This window comes from Meles meles, chromosome 15 (genome assembly GCF_922984935.1).
Source record: "Meles meles chromosome 15, mMelMel3.1 paternal haplotype, whole genome shotgun sequence".
In the NCBI taxonomy this organism is placed as follows: domain Eukaryota; kingdom Metazoa; phylum Chordata; class Mammalia; order Carnivora; family Mustelidae; genus Meles; species Meles meles.
The window spans coordinates 37,536,183-37,555,000 of NC_060080.1; the positions used below are offsets into that span (position 1 = coordinate 37,536,183).

At 42.9% G+C, this 18,818-nt stretch overlaps 2 protein-coding genes across 3 annotated transcripts in view; both read left to right on the forward strand.

Annotated features, from left to right (window-relative positions):
• LOC123926040 (interleukin-36 beta-like) overlaps positions 1-18,818 on the forward strand; it is a 196,245-nt gene that overhangs the window by 110,221 nt on the left and 67,206 nt on the right. The window lies entirely within an intron of this gene.
• The window catches only part of IL36G (interleukin 36 gamma), a 54,990-nt gene continuing 49,530 nt past the window's right edge, over positions 13,359-18,818 (forward strand). Inside the window, exon 1 of the mRNA XM_045979744.1 lies at positions 13,359-13,415. The gene's annotated coding sequence lies outside the window, so the exon portion shown is untranslated. The remainder of the gene's footprint in view (positions 13,416-18,818) is intronic.

The following is an 18,818-nucleotide window of genomic DNA, read 5'->3' on the forward strand; positions in this document are numbered from 1 at the left end:
ACCAGAGTTGGGACTGGATCCTGCCACCCAGCTGAAGGGAGAAGCTCCATCCTGTTCAGCATCTTGTCTGCTCTAGAAATGTGAGCCCTACCCCAGGGCTGGGGCTTATTCCTGCAGCCTAGGGCAAAGCAGGGAGCGCTTTCCAGGGGTGGCCCTAGGGAGCTTCCTCCAGGGAGCTCATGTGCAGATAGGCCAGGCTCGCCAGGTACAGCATGGCCTGGAAGGCATGACTAGAGGGGAGTGCAGGCACACCGTCTGACCCCAGGGACTTTGCGTCCTGCTGAAGGAAAGAGGACACACACACCCGCTTGCAAACCGAGAATTGCCCAACACAGGCCGCTTAGCAAAGACCAGTGACATTTCCAAGTCAGAAATGCAAGAATAACGGAAGTGGGGACCCAAATAGTCACCAGGTAGGGGCCATGGATGTTGGGGTGCCACGAAGGGGCAGCACTGACCAAAGGAAGATTTAAGAAAAACCACTCGTCTTTATATCCAGAACAAAGCCTGGTCCAGAACCTCTTGTTTGTTTATTGGAGAAGAAGTCAGGTCTGGGCTCTTTCACTGCCTGAGTCTGAGATTCTTGGGCCTGAAGCTCTTTTGGTTTTACTTGCGTGTCTGAGCTACAGTGGGAATATGCCACACATCTAAGAAACCATAACTCAGAAGGGCAACTGCAGTGTACGTGTGTCCCACTGAACAGCTGGGATTGGCAAGATGAAAAGCGTCTCCATGATGATTTACCTGGTGAGACAGGAAGGTTGGCTTTATCCAAACTGAGACTTGTGGCTTGCTGTTTTTGTAAGTTTCTAAGACAATATTTTCAACAGTTGAAACATATAAATAATATTTTATTGATTTGATTCATTTAGGTATTTTGGGGGCTAGTTTTGTAGCTAGTTTTGAACATTAGGAAACAGAAGAATTACTTGGTTGTTTTAATTACAAAAAAGTAGGTATATCTGAAGTGACAAGAATAAGGGATTTCAATATTAGAAGAGACCTCAGGGTGTCCAATCCCTAAGGATGAGGAAGGGTATTTGAGGGATGGAGTGATTTGCCTGGAGCTACTCAGCCAGGCCTGAAGGAAGCTGGAGTCCAGACTTGCCACCGCCATCTGCCGTTAATGCCCACACGACACCAAGTGCAACCTTACACATGCATTATCTCTCTTGATGCATGCATTATTTTATAGCTTGCAGGAACTTGTCATTAAATCCTCCTTAAAATGTTATAAATATTATACTCTATTCCAATGAGTCCTTTCACTTAGCCTGTAACTAACACACAGCTCTCTCCAGTATGGTATACCATACACAGTGAGAGTCTCCCTGAACTGTTGCTTCTGAAGAGAATGAGACAATAGTAGTGACCATGGGTTGAACATCTTCTGTGTGACAAGTGGACGTGCCAGTAGACTGCACAATGGGGGCCCAAGAGTTGGAGGCTGTCCTTGCAGAAAATGGAAAGGAAAGAAAAGCAATGGGAGAAACCCAAGTTCAAGTGACCACCCCATTGTGGACTCAGTTCCCGTCAGAGCCCAGCGATGTCCCTCCACTGGGTCTACAGTGGATCAGGCAGTATAACCCTGTAGACCTCCTCCATGCCTACATCTGGGCCCATGCCTAGGGCCTCCAAATGTTATTGCCACATAACCTTCTCCCTCTTTTACACATAGTGGAACCGAGGAATCCAAAACAAATTACTGTGCTTTCCCAAACCAGATAGAGTTCCCTTCTCTAGCCACATTTTTTTACTTTTTGACAGCATTATTGCATGTCACGTTTCTCCATGTACATTGACTGCCTTTGCAAAGTGAATTTTAAATACAGTTTACCGGTCAGCTGGGTGGTTCAGTTGGTTGAATGGCGGCTCTTGAATTTCAGCTCAGGTCATGAGATTGAGCCCTGCTCAAAAAAAATACCCTTTATCTTTTTTTTTTTTAAATTTACTTGACAGAGAGAGATCACAAGTAGGCAGAGAGGCAGGCAGAGAGAGAGAGAGAGGAGGAAGCAGGCTTCCGGCTGAGCAGAGAGCCCGATGCGGGACTCGATCCCAGGACCCTGAGGTCATGACCTGAGCTGAAGGCAGAGGCTTAACGCACTGAGCCACCCAGGTGCCCCAAGGTTAGGGTTAGGGAAATAATCAATGAAGGCTCACATAAAAATGGACATCAAGTTAATTTTGTAGAGTGGCATGGTCTGATAGAAATTTAATTGTAAACTGCAATTAGCCAGACATGTACTTCAAAAATTTGTAGTGTCCATGTTAAAAAAGTAAAAAGAAATAGGTGAAATTAATTTTGATACATTTTAACACAATACATCCCAAATATTATCATTTGAACACATAATCAATGTAAAAATTATCCATGAGATATCATTCTTTATTCTGCACTGCATCTTTGAGATTTAGTGTGTGTTTTATACTTTGCATTTCAGGTACTCAATAGCCACATGTAGCAAGTGACTGCTGTATTGGACAGTGCAGGTGTACAAATAGGGAAAAGGAAAAATACCGCAGGGAAGGATGGTTGTTGAGTGTCAATATCATGGCTAACTCTTACGGAGTTGAGATTTATTCTGGCATGGGACATTGAAAATATCAGCAAGAAGTGTGGTGAGATAATGGTTGTTATGCCTAAATTATTACTATTATTATTTTTTGATTTCAGAAAGTCAAACATTTCACATGTTGTGAAGATGTGATGAAAAGACATGTAGAGGTGTAGAACTAACAGGATCCTATTTGAACTCAATTACCCCCACTAGCCAAGCAACTGTGGAGAGGTCATTCTACCTCTGTCAGTCCGTTTCCTCCTTTGCAAAATGGGGATCCTACTGTCCACCTCACAGAGATGTCAACTTAGAAAATGTTATTTCATCAAGCTTCTGGGGCTCACTTCCTTCTTTGTAAGTTCTGCAGCCCGTGCCCTGAAACAAGGGCAAGGTCCTTTGTTCAAGAAACAGAAGTCAGCCTGTGTCCCTTTGGTCAGAACTCAGATGCTGGTCATCTCTTGGATAGGCCACTTATTCCAGAGAGCACAAGTGGACCTTCCCTTATTTTTCTATAATTCCCTTTCATCTCTGATTGAAGCCCTTGGTTTTTGTTTCTTTTAGGCAGTTCAACAATTTTGCAGTCATTTTAGTGTAAACTCAGCCAGGGCAGGGTTCTGCCCCTCCTCCCTTTCTCCTATGGGGGCACCCAAGGTGTGGAGGGGTCTTCGCAACATATTCCTGTTGGTGGGGTGTGGCAACAGGTTTGTGGTGGTTCTTGGGAACTGCTGAGCTCTGACTGGCCCTGTCTGGCCTCTGGTCATTGACCTTGTTCCCCATGGTTCCCATCACAGGATACTTTGTGTCCTTCTTGTTCCCAACCACCAGCTTTCAGGCCCACAGGCTTCTCTCACTGCTGAGATACAGAATAAGGGCAGCTTTAGGAAGTTTTCCCAAACTTTCCTGGGGCCACAGGAAGCTGCATGTGTCTCTGCTTCTGTCCAGACCTTTCTTGCTACCGTTTTTGTTATTTGTAGTTTTTGGAAGGCTCACAGCTTCCTTGGGCTCCCTTAGATGTTGAAATGGATCTGGTTTTTTGTCATCCACCCATTATAGGACTCTGCTAGGAGAAGGAGAGGGTTGGAGGACAGGCTCTCCCTGGCCCCTCTTCCTCCCAGAACCTCTTCTCTCCACACCTGGACAGCCTATTTTAACTTAGTGGGCAGGGTTGTCTGGCTCTTGCACATAGGTTTGGGGCTTTGAAGGGTATAGTTTGAGAGTAAGGGAGATCTCATATGAAATCAGAGTTGCCCTTCGAAATCCTTGAGTTAGCTATCATTCTAAACTGTCACCTGCCTTTCCTTAAGTCCACAAACCAGTTTTTCCTGGGGCAGTTTGAGAGGCTGGGGTGTGGAGAGGGTTTGCAGAGAGCGATCGAGGAAGGGCAAAAGAAAATAAGCAGATGCATGTAGAGACAATCCTCAGTTTCATTCTCAGTTTAACCCTGCCACCAAGGGTTTCCTGATTCCCATTCCCAGATTTGGGCTAATTGCTATTGTATCAGCAATTTCTCCCTAGAGAAAGATAAACGAAAGGAAGCAGTGACAGAGACAAATCCTTCATATTGAGATAGTGGTTAAAAGGTGAGCTAGATGTTGTCTTGGTTCTAGTCTGCTTTAGGAAAAGTGAACGTGCAGGCAGAGCAGTGCCAGGTCCCTGGTGCTGGTAAATGACTACTTTGCTGGAAAGTGTCTGCCTTTAGAACCTTAAGTTGGGAACACCTTTAAAAATGAATTGGTATGGGGCACCTGGGTGGCTCAGTGGGTTAAAGCCGCTGCCTTCGGCCCAGATCATAGTCCCAGGGTCCTGGGATCGAGCCCCACATCGGGCTCTCTGCTCAGCAGGGAGCCTGCTTCCTCCTCTCTCTCTGGCTGCCTCTCTGCCTACCTGTGATCTCTGTCTGTCAAATAAATAAATAAAATCTTTAAAAAAAATGAATTGGTCATGAGGGTTGCTGGAGGGAGGGAGGGTATGGAGAGGGTGGTTGTGTTATGGAACTTGGGGAGGGTATGTGATATGGTGAGTGCTGTGAAATGTGTAAGCCTGATGATTCACAGACCTGTACCCCTGGGGCAAATAATACATTATATGTTAGTAAAAATAATAAAAAAAATGAATTGGCCATAAGTTTTCTTCTGAAGTATGGCCTTTTCATCACTAAATAGGCATGTTCTGAGACTTTAACAAGCAGAACCTAAGTTTATTGGAAAGCTCTGGTTCACCTCACTCATGGGCAGAGCTGGGGTTCACTCCCCCCCGCCAACACCTCTGACCCCGCCAGAGACTCTCTATCGCCACCTAGTGGCCATGTGCCCACATTCGATGTGCCACCCAGGAAGCACCTCGGTGAGTTCACTAGTCCAGGGTGTTACAGACCTTAGTAAAGATAAGCTTAAACTCTGTAAAGAAATGGGACACACACACACACACACACACACACAAACACATCCCACAAGTATTTTAAGAGAAAATTGGCATTTGTGTGTGTTTCAGCTTTATGTCAATTTACTGCCGTTATAAATAGTGCTTATATTAGACAATATTCTAAAACTGAAAATACATTTTTAGGTGTTCCCAGTCTATGGGCATTAAAAGATAGTTGATGTAAAATTTGCTATGATTCATATTTTTGGGGTAAGGTGTAGGATTTTTTTAAGTCTAGGCTGTAGCGTTCTAGAATGCTCAAAGAACCATTTCTGGTGGGGCTAGGAAAGTTGAACGGCTGCCTCAGCTCAGACCTTCGTGGAGAGTATTAAGACAGATGAATCTGTGAACACTGTCCCTGCCAAAGCGACAGCTGGTGGTGAGGAGGCTGAAAGACTCCACATTCTGAGAAGAAGTTAATGAGAAAAATGACAGAAATATTTATTTAATAATTGAAATCAGAAACCACTGCATTAAAGTGTTCTCACTAAACTTTGGCAATGTTTTTCGTGTTTGGGAGTTTTCTAAGTGGCGTTTGGACGTGGTTTTGCATGTTGTTAGAATGAAGAACAGATGATGGAGAACATCTTTCTTTGGAGGCCTCTCTGGGGATTTGGGTTATTCCCACACATGCAATTAGAAAGCTTAGACTTGAATCCCATCTGCCTCTGGTGTTTCTTGTACAAATGACTTAAGTTCCAGCCTCACCTCCTCCTCCTTCTAAGCTGGTTTTATTTTTTTCCTCACAAAATTCAAACAAAACACGGAATTTGCAGAAGAGAATCTTCAAGTCCCCCTTTATACCTCCTTATTCCCAAATGAACTCCCTGATGCCTGGATAACCATGTATTAGCTGGTTGGCATACCTGTAAGGTTAAATTCTTTCCTTTGCATGTATACATAGTAGATATACACCGTTTATTTATTTACTGGCCTAAATGAGGTCACACTTAGCTGTATTATTTTTCCTAAAAAACTGACTTTATTGAGGTATAGTTTATATACAACAAAACAGCCATTTTTAAATGTACGGCTTGGTGAGTTTTGACAAACGAAAACCTTGTGAAACTACTACCTTAGTTAAGTAATAGAATGTGTCCAACACCCCCTAAAGTTCCATTATTCCCATTTGCAGCCAACCCTCCCACCCCATCCCCCCAGCAGCCACTCAGCTACTTTCTGCCACTGAGTTTCAGTGGGTCTCTTCTACAGTTTCATATAAATGAAATCATATACTGTGTAGTCTTTCGTGTCTGGCTTCTTTTACTCAACTTATTTCTGAAATGTGGTTTTTTTTTGGTCAATAGTTAATTCCTTTCTATTGCTGAATAGTTTTTTGTTTTATAGTTGTACCATAATTTGCTCTTCACTCAACTGTTGATCGACATTTGATCTGTTTCCAGCTTTTAACAATTATGAGTAGAGGTATTATTAACATTCATGTGCAAGTCTTCTTGCGGATTGGTGTTTTCATTTCTCTCAGTTAAGTAGCTAGGATCAGAATTGCTGGGTCTTATGGTAAGTATATGTTTAACTTTGTAATAACTACCAAAGAGTTCTTCGTAACAGCTCTACGATTTTGTATTCCCTCCAGCAATGTGTGAGCATTCCCATCGTTTCATATCTTTGCAAACACTTTTGTTCTATTTAACATAGATACCTAAGTGAATATAGAGAGATATCGCATTATGGTTCTATTTTTCGTTTTTCCCAATGACTAACAATGTTGAGCGTCTTTTCCTGTGCTTATTGACTATTCCCATATCTTTTTGGTGAAGATTCTGTTCAACTCTTTTGCCCATTTAAAAAATTTGGTGGTTTGTCTTCTTGTGTCAGAAGATAGGAGATAATAGAAAATATTTACATTGGTCTCTGCCCTTGATTCCTGATACAGAGCTCCTAAAACCCTTAAAAAGTTATAAGAGCAGTAGGAGCATGTTTTGTTCTATTGAGGCTACTCTGAGGGCTTTCTGATGAGGAATGGTCACTAGAAAGACTTGTTATGAGAGAGGGAAGAGGGGCTGGAAATGAAGATAATAGCTGATCATGCCTATGTGAGGAAGCCTCTATAAAAGCACGATGGTGCAGGGTTCAGAGAGCTTCTAGGTGGGTGAACATGTCTGTACTGGGAGGGTGATGCATCCCAATTCCATGGAGACAGAAGCTCTTGCACTCAGGAACCTTCCAAGACCTTACCCTATCAATCTCTCCATCTGGCTGTTCATCTGTATCTTTTATCATACCCTTTAATAAATTAGTAAATGTAAGTAAGTGTTTCCCTGAGTTCTGTGAGCCATTCTTGCAAATTAATCAAACCCGAGAATGGGTCATGGGAATCCCTGATTTGTAACCAAGTCAGACAGAAGTTGTGGGTAACCTGGGGACCTACTATATGTGATAGGCATCTTAAGTGGGGAGCAGTCTTGTGGGACTGAGCCCTTAACTGGTGACATCTGATGCTATCTCCAGGGAGATGTGTGAGCATTGAATTGAATTATAGGACACCCAGCTTGTGTTGCAGAGAATTGCTTGGTGGATATGTGTGTGAACCTCCCAGCCTCCAATGTAATTGGGTTTTAAAATCATTACAAAAGAGTTCCATATTTCTTTTTTATTCTTTATCTATCTTGTATACAAGTCTTTTTTCAGCTACAGTAATATCTGTCTTTTCACCTCCTAGGACTGGTCAGATAAGATAATGGGCAGGAAAATGGCATGCAAATGGGGGAGCATAATTCAAATGTTGTTCATTAAGGTCATAAGATGCTTCCTGTTGTGGTCACGGAAGCTGCTTCTTCCTGGATTTTGTAGAGCAGCCTGTGGAGCTACCCAGGCCATCCGTGTTGGCTCCCATTAGTTAGTCAGAGGGTTTTTGTTTCTTTTCTTGCCACGTCATTCTAATTTGTGACACACAATCAACCATGGCGTGTGTTTTCGGTTATGACACTGGCCTGGGAAGCCAAGAGATGATGTGAAGTGGTTTTCCCTGATTTTGCAACAATTGTGTGCTTTGCTCGTATTATTACACCATATTCTGTTAACATGAATTCATGGAAGTGGAGCATCTGGCAAGATACCTTGAAGACCATCTTCCCTTCTTCATTAATGTGATTTCTCATAAACATAGTGTTTATTTGATACTTTATTCTTAAAAACAATAAGGCGAATTGAGAAACTTTGGAAATATAGCATAGAGGGAAGATATTTCCACCCCCTCCGATCCCCATTTTCTTCTCACATTAAGTATCTCACATTAAGTATCATTTCTGGCCTTCTTTTCTGCCCTGGTTTCCATGTTTGTGAGTGTTGGTCTTTTTAAGTATTTAGATTTGGTCCAAATATTATATATTTGGATAATATATGTTATCCAATATATATTATATAAATAATATATTATATAAATAATACATAATATATATTAATACCTATTATTTTAATGACATAAGGTCTTTCCAGAGAATTGGAAAGTATGGAAAAATGGAAGAAAATCATCCTAACCCCGTCTTCCAAAAGCAACCACTGTTAAATATATTTCTAGACTGTCATATTACTTCTTTCTTCTGGCCATTTTATTTATTTATTTATTTATTTTTTTTTTCCATTTTATTTATTTTTTCAGTGTAACAGTATTCATTCTTTTTGCACAACACCCAGTGCTCCATGCAAAACGTGCCCTCCCCATTACCCACCACCTGTTCCCCCAACCTCCCACCCCTGACCCTTCAAAACCCTCAGGTTGCCCCAACCTCCCACCCCTGACCCTTCAAAACCCTCAGGTTGTTTTTCAGAGTCCATAGTCTCTTATGGTTCGCCTCCCCTCCCCAATGTCCATAGCCCGCTCCCCCTCTCCCAGTCCCACCTCCCCCCAGCAACCCCGAGTTTGTTTTGTGAGATTAAGAGTCATTTATGGTTTGTCTCCCTCCCAATCCCATCTTGTTTCATTTATTCTTCTCCTATCCCCCTTCTTCTGGCCATTTTAACAGGAATCTTCAGGCCATGGTCATATCTTTGAGTTTTAACCTTTCTTAGATGAAAATAATCTTCACTTAGGTCCTCTTACTAAAACGAATTGTAAAATAAGAACTTAAAAATAAGATTGAAAATTTACAAAAGAGTAATTTTTTAAAGATTTTATTTATTTATTTATTTGAGAGAAAGTGGGAGAGAAAGGAGAGAAGGGGGAGAAAGGGGGAGGAGCAGAGGAAAAGGGAGAAGCAGACCCAGTGCTGAGCACGGAGCCCCACGTGAGGCTCCATCCCATGACCCTGTGATCATGACCTGAGCCGAAATCAATAGCTGGATGGTCAACCAACTGAGCCACCCAGGTGCCCCCAAAAGAATAATTTTTATTAACACTGGATTTGGGCCTTGGGGCAAATTACTGAGAAGAGGTGCTGTAACTCATCAGGGATGAAGGAAACGAGGAAGCTGATGCTTGGAAAAAGGCCAGAGATGTGGTTAGGTTTCCCAAACCGAAGGGTGAGTTAGCAGATAAGGCAACTTCAGGTGTCCCCAGACTGGCCACACACCTGGACCGTTGGGCGGAGGTGACAGTAAAACTCCTGCTTACTGTTGCTGCAGGGATTCTCACACACAGGCCCAGGAGGAGAAAAAGCTTTTCATACTAGCAAGTGGAGGAGGAAGGGTCAGCCTGCAGAAAGGCATGGTGAAATAGCAACCTCTAGAAATCTCTAGATTTCATGGGGTGAGTTTCTTTGTCAATAAGGTGCTGGGTGGGATTTTCTCAACCATGCAGCCCAATTCTGGTCTCTCCAGCTAAGACTGGCATCTTCCTACCCCTAGGATCTTAGGTTATGTCGTCCTCTCTACTTGAACTCAATCATTCAGCGGATATGTTGAGTACCTACCATGTGCTGTGCACCTTATTTAATGAAGTTTTGGGGGTAAGATTTGGTGGTGAATCTTACTACATATCTCTCCTTCCCTGTTGTGTTCCTTATAAAGGAATCTGTATGTGTGTTTGACAGAGAACAGAGGACTAATTCTGTAAACAATTGGACAAGCATCCGATGGCACTCGATATAGGGCTCTTGTGGTATCTGTGTTGGGAGTGTCCATGGATTGGCTCAAGGCTGGAGAAGGGCCTCACTCAAGTTTCCTCCCCTCAGAATCTGAATGGTTAAGTGTGTGAAATAATACAAGTTAACTACACAGAGAAAGTTGTTATGGAAAATGTGTGATGGACAGCTGGGCTTCTTTCCAGAAGGCTCTGACCAGGTACATTTACTACCTGGGAGAGGAAACAGAAAGAAGAAAGGAGGATGGCTGGATCTTCTGTCTTGAGGGAGACTATGGCCAGAATCTGTCTTAGGAACAATGGCCTTCCTCAGAGTACTCCACAATGACAAGGAGGCCCATTCTGCCTGTGCAGGGAGTGAGCGGACATGGGCACAGCCACGGGCTATTAGCCCACTCTCTGGTCAAAGGCACCACAGTGCATATCAACATCTGATTAGCAACTTCTCCCAGGGGTTGGTGCTGAGCATATTCTCTCTCTCTTCAGGAAGGGGCCCTGTAGGGGCATATTGAGGATAGCATTCCTTGAAAACCACACGTAAGCTGTGGCCTGAATGATAAGCAACAGAGAGCTGGGGGTTAGGGTTCAGTCCAATAAATCAAGGCAGGCCTGCGGTCGCAGTGGGAGAACTGCTGTATGTCAGGAAACCAGGACAAACACACTTACACAGCCAGGGCTGCACAGTGGGCCTCTAGTAAGTCACTCACTTAACAAATATTACCGAACCTCTGCTGTGTAACAGGATATGTTATAGCCACTGGAGTGACGAGGTGGATGAGGTCCCTGTTCATATATAGCTTATGTTCCCACGGTGGACAGGCAAGGGACCAATTATGAATAATAAATTAAGAAAATGTTCAGATAGTGACATACTTTATGATGAAAATGAAACATGTTGGGGAAGGCAGCAGGTATGTAACCTGAGAGAGGTTGGTCAGGGAAGGTCTCTTCGGGGTGCCCAAGAGAAGGAGCCCAGCACTAGAACATCTGGGGAGGAGCCTCCGCTTTGGGCACAGGCAACAGTGAGTACAAAAGCCCCACCATATTGGAAGAACTGAAGGAGGCCAGTGCAACACAGAGGGTGAGGGAGGTGAAGAGTCTGGATTTTCTTTTAAGTGAGACAGGAAACCATTGGAGGGTTTTAAGCTGGGGATCGACAGGACCTAATGTACACTGTGAAAGGATCATCTTATTGGGGCAGGGGTAAAGCAGGGACTCAGGTCCAGAGGAGGAAAGAAGAGCCCCACCCTTGGGGGTGGGCAGTAGCAGTGGCATCGGAGGGAAGTGGACAGAGTTGGGATGTATCCTGGAAGGTGGGGTCACCAGGACTCGTTTATAGACTGTAGAGGAATGGCAGGTCGGGGGTGCCGATTCCTGAGGGAGGAGATTGGGAAAGAAGCAGGTTTGGATGACAGGGAGGCAAGAGTTTGGTTTTGGCCATTTGCAGTTCAAGATGCCAAATATCAATGTGAGATTGACAGTTAGACAAGTCTCTATTCCATGGGAGAGGTGAGAGCTAAGATTGTAAACATGGACGTCATTGGCTAAGAGATGGTATTTGAAGCCACGAGACTGGATGAAGTGCTTTTAGTATGCTGGTGTCTGGGCACCAGCTTAGGCATGAAGACCATGACCAAATCCTGCCACCTGGTGGGGACTGGAGAGGCTAGGGTGGAGTCTGGCTCACAGGCTGAGTCTTTCATACCCACACATACATGTGGCTGAATCATTTGGGGACTGGCACTGCTCCCACATCTTTCTCATTTCTACCCCCTGTAGCTCCACTCACGTATTTTCTAGAATCCCCCATTGTCTTCATACTCTGCCAGCAGAGACACCCAGTCAGGCCCCAGGGCCCAGAGCAGATGTCTAATGGTCCTTGTTTACATGTCTCCTTATTTGTCATGCCCTGGTTTTTGCCCTCTGTCTCCTATGTTTGACTGAGTAAAAAGCCCACATTTATATTATATGGCACCCTCTTCAGGCCACCTGAGGCCCTTCATCTCAAGAACTGCATGAGTTTTTAATAGTCATTCAGTTTTTATTTCGAAGATGGGAAATCGAGGGGCAGAGAAGGGAAGTGGCTTGGCCAGGGTAACAGAACACATCAGCAGGAACCGTGAACTCCTGGAGGCCAGGGACCGCTGCTGCTGTATCTTGACCATTACAGAGAAATATGAGTTCCAGTAGTAAAAGAGGTCTTCTAATATTAAATGACGTAGCCTTGTAAGAAAACATTTTATTTAGAAATAAGTGCAGATTGGCAGGAAGGTGCAAAGGAGTATACAGGGAGGTTCTGAGTGCCCTTCAGGCAGCTTCTCCCAGTGTTACCATCTTGCGTTCTTATAGTGCAATGACAAAACCCGGAAACTGGCCTTGGTACAATCCCCAGAGTTTATTAGATTGCCCCAGTTACACACACACACTCGTTTGTGTGTCTGCAGCTCCATGTAATTTTGTTGCCTGGGTAGCTCCACGTAAGCATTGCAATTGAGATGCTGAGCTGTGCCACCCCACATATCTCTCTCTTCATGGACACACCCACCTTGTTCCCCTCATCCCTCACCCCTGGCTACTATGCATCTGTTCTCCATCTCTATCATTATGCTATTTATTGGATGTTATATAAATGGAACCATGAAATAAGTATTCTTTTGAAATTGGCTTTTCTTCACTCAGCATAATTTCCTTGAGGTTCCTTAAAGTTGCTGGGTTTATCAATAGTTCTTTTCCTTTTTATTGCTGAGTAGTATTCCCTGGTCTGGATGTACTATAGTTTGTTTAACCAGTTACCTCTTGGACACGTGGATAGTTTCCAGTTTGGGGCCATTATGAATAAAGCAAACATAAAACATCAGTTTATGGGTTCTCGTATGAACTTAAATCTTCATTTCTCTGGGATATATGCCCAAGAGTGCAGTTGCTGGGTCATAGGATAGGTTCATTTTTAGTTTTAAAAGGACCCATCAAACAATTTTCCAGAGTGGCTGTGCCATTTTATATTTCTGTCACAATGTATGAGTGATCCAGTTTCTCCACATCTTTGCTAGAATTTGATGTTATCATTATTTTTTCATTCTTGCCATCATGATAGGTATGGAATGATATCTCAATGGGGCTTTAATGTGCATTTTTCTAATGGATAATGATGTTGAATATATTTTCATGTGTTTACTTGTCATTTGCTTATTACCTTTTTTTAAAAAAAGATTTTATCTATTTATATATTTGACAGAGAGAGACAGCAAGAGGAAAGAGAGCACAAGCAGGGGGAGCAGCAAGAGGAGAGGGAGAAGCAGGCTCTCCACTGAGCAGGGAGTCCGATGTGAGGCTCAATCCCAGGACCCTGGGATCATGACCTGAGTGGAAGGCAGACGCTTAATGACTGAGACAACCAGGTGCCCCTTGCTTATTATCTTTGGTGAAATGTCTGTCCATGTCTTTTGCCCTTTTTTCTTCATTCCTTCCTCTCTTTTTTTCCTTCCTTCTTTCCTTCCTTCCTTCCTTCCTTCCTTCCTTCCTTCCTTCTTTAGTAGTCTCCATGCCCAATGTGGAGCCCAATGTGGGTCTTGAACTCATGACACTGAGATCAAGAATCCAACAGTAACTGACTGAGGCACCTAGGCATCCCCTTTTGCCCATTTTCTAATTGCATGGTTTGTTTTTTAAATGTTGAGGTTTAAGAGTTCTTTGTATATTCTGGATACAAGTTCTTTGTCAGATATGTGATTTGCAAATATCTTCTCCCAGTCTGTAATTTGTTTTTTTATCCTTTTAACATGATCATTTACAGAACATTTTAATTTTGACGATTCCAAACTTTCAGTTTTTCCTTTTATGAATCATGTTTTTGGTGTCAAGTCTAAGAACTCTTTGTGTAGTCCTAGGTACCAAAGATTTTCTCCATTTTTTTCTGGAAGTTTTATAGTTTCATATTTTCTGTTTAAGTCCATGATCCATTTTGAGTTAATTTTTTTTACATTAAAGTATTTTAAATTAACATATAATGTATTATTTGTTTCAGGGGTACAGATCTGTGATTAATCAGTCTTATACCCATTGTTGAGTTAATTTTTATATATGGTTAAGGTTTAGGTTAATTTTTTGCCTGTAGATATATAGTTGTCTAGCACCATTTATTGAAAAGGGTATATTTAGGGGCGCCTGGGTGGCTCAGTGGGTTGGGCCGCTGCCTTCGGCTCAGGTCGTGATCTCAGGGTCCTGGGATCGAGTCCCGCATCGGGTTCTCTGCTCAGCAGGGAGCCTACTTCTCTCTCTGCCTGCCTCTCTGTCTACTTGTGATCTCTTTCTGTCAAATAAATAAATAAATAAAAATCTAAAAAAAAAAAATTTTAAAAAATAAAGAAAAGGGTATATTTCTTCCATTGAGTTACTTTACTCGTTTGTCAAAAATTAATTAGACGTATTTGTGTGGGTCTATTTCTGAGTTCTCTATTCTGTTCTACTTATCTATGTTTCTATTCCTCTTCCAATACCACGCTGTCTTAATTATTGTAGCATTATAGTGGGGAAGAGTATTTCCTCCTATATCCACCATTAATCTTGATGAAAAAATTCCTTGGACTGTTTTTTTGGGAAGAGTAGGACTGGAGGGGAAAAGTTCCTTCTTATGTTCACAACCTGAACATTTTTTTCTCCTAATTATTTTCATCTTTGCACTAGAAAATCTGATTGGAAGAAGCTTATAGAATTTTGTGGTTAATAGAAGTAAATTGGTTAAGTGTGATGCCTTTACCTGGAGAAAGTTGCAATGGACTTAATGCCCATTCTCCTGGTTTTTCGGAGGCCTTCCTCATGCCCATCAGATCTCAGAGGAACTTCTGGATGGTAGAGGTTATAGTAATCCTGACCTGTGCGTAAACAGAGTGAGTCTCACCTTACTAAAATAGCTTACACAAAAGGAGAGGTCTTCAAGATCCATGAAATTTTAAAACAAGGGCTGCCGTATTAGTTCCAAGAATATATAACACCAAATACTGTACCTGGTGGGCATGGCAGGTGATAGAATTAAAAGAAGTGGGTTGCAGTAAGAAAGAAACCCAACCACCATTTGAAGATGCTTTTACCACTCTGCTCCAACCGTCTGTGGAAACAAAGCCTTAGTAATGCCAGATTTAAATAAAAATAAAATTTTAAAAAGCCCAAATCCAGATTAAAAAAAAAAAAAAAAAGTGAACTCTCTTGGCTTTTAATGTTGGGAATCAATCAGTACTTTAAAATAACACCTTGTGGGCCAGATGAACTTGTCTGTGACTCTAATCTTTCCCACGGGTGGCCAGTTTGCAACCTCTGCTACTCATCTGGGTCAGCGGACCGGGCCTGGTTTGTCATTGTCAGTCAAGAAGGTAATGTGTGATTGGTTAAGCAATTATGTGCTGTGTCTAGTCTGTTTCCATAGAGTCTGAGGGTACATAAAAACAGTTTATTTGCCTATGCAGAACTCACAATCTTGTTTACACTGTTCACTTTGCAAATCTTTCATCATTTGTTTTAAGCAGGCAGAGCTGAGGAAAGCTCTATCCCAGTCTTTTTCTAATGCTCCATTGATCAGACTATGTAGAATATGAATGTCCTCTATTGACTGAGAGTCAGTAGGTGTGATTCCTCTTCTAGGTGTGGTGGAGATGCCAGGGATGGAGGCAGATAGTGTGTGTGTGTGTGTGTGTGTGTGTGTGTGTGTGTGTGTATGCGTGCACATACAGAGGGTGCAGAGGGTGCAGAGGGCAATAGCTAGGTGTACAAAGTTTAGTCTAAGGCAGTATCAGGAGGTCAATGAAGTCAGAACTGTTTCTATAACAATACAAGGTATCATTTACCTATTTCCTTCTCATTTTTTAAAAAGATTGATTTTATTTGACGGAGAGAGAGAGATCACAAGTAGGCAGAGAGGCAGGCAGAGAGAGAGGGGGAAGCAGACTCCCCGCCTAGCAGAGAGCCTGATGCGGGGCTCGATCCCAGGACCCTGAGATCATGACCGGAGCCGAAGGCAGAGGCCTAAACCACTGAGCCACCCAAGCACCCTTTCCTTCTCATTTTTTTTTTAAAGATTTCATTTATTTATTTGATAGAGATCACAAGCAGGCAGAGAAGCAGGCAGAGAGAGGAGGAAGCAGGCTCCCTGCCGAGCAGAGAGCCCGATGCGGGGCTCGATCCCAGGACCCCTGAGATCATGACCGAGCCGAAGGCAGAGGCCCCAACCCACTGAGCCAGCCAGGTGCCCTCCTTCTCATTTTTTAATGTGTGTCCAGGGGAGTGTTACAGAAGCTATATGACAGATGATGATATCATTACTCTAATGGCTAATGAAAGATTTGTATGTATGTTTTTATATTTTAAAATTTTGTTTTGAAGCAAACTTCTCTGGGGTCCTAATAATATTTAAGAGTATAAAGAGGTCCTGAGATTAAAAAGTTGAAGGATTGCTGGTCTAGGACAGTGGCTGTCAACCCTGGCTGTATCAGCCGTCTGGGGAGCTTTCCATTAGTACTGTTGCCTGAACCTCATCCCAAACCAACTGATCCAGAATCTCTGTAGATGGGAAGTTATCATTATTGCCATCCCCATCATTATCATCATTACTGTTACCATCCCCATCATCATCATCCTATTATCATTCCCACCATCGCCATCGTCTTCATCACTGTCATCGTCATCACCACCACCATCATCATCATCATCATTATCATCAGAACTCCACCTATGAACTATCTACCCTTGCTCAGGCCCCGTGCTATGTGCTATAATTCTAACAACCGTACAGAGAGGCTGACATGATCTTACTTTACAACAGGAGCAGGTGGGTCAGAAAAGCTGAGGTGAGTGAGTTCACAGAGCCCAAGCTGATGGAGCCAGCATCTTTCAAAAACCAGTTCTTTCTGCTGTATCAATGTTCCCAGGCTTTGCACTAACTGAAACTTACTGAATTGTGCTTTTATCCCTCCAACTCTGCAGTTTATTTTGACAGATTTTTATAAACAAACTGCATTCCTAAGCAAGAATTAATTTATGGTTTAAACTGTGTGTTAAAATCATGCAATGTTAGAATGGCCAAAATTAACAAGACAGGAAACAACATGTGTTGGAGAGGATGTGGAGAAAGGGAAACCCTCTTACACTGTTGGTGGGAATGCAAGTTGGTGCAGCCACTTTGGAAAACAGTGTGGAGATTCCTTAAGAAATTAAAAATAGAGTTTCCCTATGACCCTGCAATTGTACTACTGGGTATTTACCCCAAAGATACAGATGTAGTGAACAGAAGGGCCATCTGTACCCCAATGTTCATAGCAGCAATGGCCACGGTCGCCAAACTGTGGAAAGAACCAAGATGCCCTTCAATGGAAGAACGGATAAGGAAGATGTGGTCCATATATCCTATGGAGAATTATGCCTCCCTCAGAAAGGATGAATACCCAACTTTTGTAGCAACATGGACGGGACTGGAAGAGATTACGCTGAGTGAAAGAAGTCAAGCAGAGAGAGTCAATTATCATAGGGTTTTGTTTATTTGTGGAACATAAGGAATAACACAGAGGACATGGGGAGATTGAGAGGAGAAGGGAGTTGGGGGAAATTGGAGGGGGAGATGAACCATGAGAGACTATGGACTCTGAAAAACAATTTGAGGGTTTTGGAGGGGCGGGGGGCATGGAAGGTTGGGTGAGCCTGGTGGTGGGTATTATGGAGGGCACGTATTGCATGGAGCACTGGGTGTGGTCCATAAACAATGAATTCTGGAACACTGAAAAGAAGTAAAAAAATAAAAATTAAATTGAAAACAAACAAACCAAAAAAACTCCCATGCAATGATCAATTGTGACTTCTGCTTAGTACAAGATCAGCAGACCACAGTATAGAGTTGAGGTAATTCCACCTAAAAGCAAAGAGATCTGATCTCTGGGTTCACTTGGAAGGCCTACATGTGGTTAAATTTTTTTTTTTCCTGACACTTTGAAATATCGAGAAGAGCACCTGACGCCCCCCCCCCCCCCGCCACTCTTACCTCGGTGGATCTCAAGGTGAGCACAACTCATGGTTAGATGAGGGAAGGAAAAAGAAACTTTCCATTTTTTGCTGAATTCTGAGCAGTAAAATGCCCTGGGTGTACCCAAAGTCTTTTCTTATAAATAGATCTTCATGAATAATTTATTTTAATTTTTGTCAGGAAGCTGGCTTTATGGATGCCAGAGGATGGAGTGGGTGGAGTAGAGGAGGAACAAAGGGTGGTGCCATAAGCTCTCCATTTCTGGGGTGATGATCCTTGTCCTTGGATGAGGAAGTAAAGCATGGAGATTAATGGCACACAGATGAGGTGTCTGTGAGATGTGTCAACCTGCCAGATAGTGAGATGCAGCAGTTCTCATGGAGTCCTCATTGTCCTGCCCTTGCTCTGCTTTTGCTTATTCTAACTTTAATAACAGAAATAGTCTGACCCCAAAGAGTTACTACCTCCTCTCTTGGGCTAGTTAAACCCTATGTCCTTTTTAGATCTCAGTTCAAAAGTCACTTGCTCAGAGAAGCCTTCCCTCTCCCCTTGACAAAAATCCCTGTGATAAGCTGGCCCCCTCTCCTTCACAGCGCCTGTGCTGGGAGTTGTTTGACATTTGCTTAGGTGGAACTTTGGTTGACATCCGTATCTCCCAGGAGGCTACAGTTCCCTCACCAGTAGGGATGGTGTCTGCATTTGCTCACCATTTTTTTTTTTAAAGATTTTATTAATTTATCTGACAGAGAGAGAGAGAGAGAGAGAGACAGCAAGAGAAGGAGCATAAGCATGGGGGAGT